This window comes from Salmo trutta, chromosome 12, assembly GCF_901001165.1.
Source record: "Salmo trutta chromosome 12, fSalTru1.1, whole genome shotgun sequence".
NCBI classification, from domain to species: domain Eukaryota; kingdom Metazoa; phylum Chordata; class Actinopteri; order Salmoniformes; family Salmonidae; genus Salmo; species Salmo trutta.
The window spans coordinates 4,305,546-4,308,023 of NC_042968.1; positions in this window are offsets into that span (position 1 = coordinate 4,305,546).

Consider the following 2,478-nt stretch of genomic DNA (forward strand, 5'->3'; position numbering starts at 1 on the left):
CCCTGTCACTGGGCAGATAATAGGAGCTCAGTTACTGAGTGGTCTGCCTGACAACAAAGGGATTGGATATGCTCGGTCCCGCGAGCGCGCCCCTCCTTCTTTTTCTTCTTGAATGAATATGCTGTTGTCCGGTTGGAATATTATCGCAATTTTACGTTACAAATACCATAAAGATTGGTTTTAAACAGCGTTTGACATGCTTCTAAGTACGGTAATGGAACATTTTGATTTTTCGTCTCTCGTTCTGCGCTTGCGCGTTATGCCTTTGGATAAGTGATCTGTATGCATGAACAAAACGGAGGTATTTGGACATAAATATGGATTATTTGGAACAAAAACAACATTTCTTGTGGAAGTAGCAGTCCTGGGAGTGCATTCTGGCGAAGATCAGCAAAGATAATACAATATTTCTGATACTAATTCTGAGTTTAGGTTGCCCTGAATTTGGCGGGTGTCTGAATAGCTCGCCGTGATGGCTGAGCTATGTTCTCAGAATATTGAAAAATGTGCTTTCTCCGTAAAGCTATTTTAAAATCTGACACACCGGTTGCATAAAGGAGTAGTCTATCTATAATTCTTAAAAGAATTGTTATGTATTTTGTCAATGTTTATGATGAGTATTTCTGTAAATTGATGTGCACATTCACCGGGGGGTTTTGGTGGGAATACATTTTCTAATTATCACACGCCAATGTAAAATGCTGTTTTTGGATATAAATATGAACTTTATCGAACAAAACATACATGTATTGTGTAACATAATGTCCTAGGAGTGTCATCTGATGAAGTTCGTCAAAGGTTTGTGCTTCATTTCGCTGTGTTTTGGGTTTTATTGACACATGTCCTTGCTTGGAAAATGTCTGTGTGATTATTTTTGTCTATCTACTCTCCTAACATAATCTAACGTTTTGCTTTCGCTGTAAAGCCTTTTTGAAATCGGACAATGTGGTTAGATTAACGAGAAGTGTATCTTTAAAATTGTGTAAAATAGTCGTATGTTTGAGAAAGTTGAATTATGACATTTTGTTGTTTTTGAATTTTCCGCCCTGATATTTCACTGGCTGTGTCCCGCAGGTGCCCATAAAAGTTATACAACCTTTGGAACTTTGGTTTTCCTAGATATGGCTACTACATTGTGATCACTACATCCGATGGATCTGGATACTGCTTTCAAGAAAAATTCTGCAGCATTAGTAAAGATGTGATCAATACAAGTTGATGCTTTCATTCCTGTGCTGTTTGTAACTACCCTGGTAGGTTGACTGATAACCTGAACCAGGTTGCAGGCACTGGTTACAGTTTGAAGCTTTTTCTTAAGTGGGCAGCTTGATGAAAGCCAGTCAATATTTAAATCACCCAGAAAATATACCTCTCTGTTGATATCACATACATTATCAAGCATTTCACACATGTTATCCAGATACTGACTTTTTAGCACTTGGTGGTCTGTAGCAGCTTCCCACAAGAATGGGCTTTAGGTGAGGCAGATGAACCAGTAGCCATATTACTTCAACAGTATTTAACATGAGATCCTCTAAGCTTTACAAAAATGTGGTTCTGAATATAAACAGCGAAACCTCCACCATTGCCATTTCTGTCTTTTGTGTAAACGTTATAACCTTGTATTGCTACCACTGTATCATCAAATGTATTATCTAAGTGAGTTTCAGAGATAGTCAGAATATGAATATCATCTGTTACTAGCAAATGATTGCTTTCATGAACCCTGTTTCTTAAGCTACAAATTTTAACATGGGCTATTTTGAGAACTTTTCTTCTGGGTTGCTTACTTGTTTTCATTGCTTTACTTGGATGTTCATTGCATGTTATTTATGTTAGTGCAGGGTGAGCTGTGGACTTCCTACCAAGGCACACCGACTCAGTGCTAACAGTATAAATCTGGTTCATAGGCACATGATTACTGCATGCAATAGCTCTAGGATCAGCAGAGGCATTCAGGGCAGTTAGAGGGACATAAATTAGGTTACTTACATTGTGTCTACCTATGCCCCTAGTGTAATGTACATTTGCTGAAGCATTATGATGACTCAGCGACACAATGGTAGGAATTAACTGAGCTGGGCTTGGGTCATTGATAAATCATTGTCTCAACGCAGCCTTAAAATGCTGTGAAAGGATGAAAGATTGAATACTGAGACTACCTCTAAATTGGAACAACCATCTCAATCAAATGTATGCTATTTATCTTTGTGTGGCATAACATTAATCAGCCAATCAATGTACATGCAAAAACACAGATATTAAAACAAACATTTCGGAAAATCGCCCTGCAATAGAGTATGCTGGGAAATATGATAAATTGCTCAATGTAGAACCCGTCTTGCCGTCCAAAAACCCCTTATTGCCTTCTGTTCTAGTAGCTGCACTTCCGTACAAAGTATTATATTGTCCTATGTTGTCATCTAGTGGTGAATTTGGGTACCATAGCTTTTAATTTGCTAACTATCGGTTCTGAGC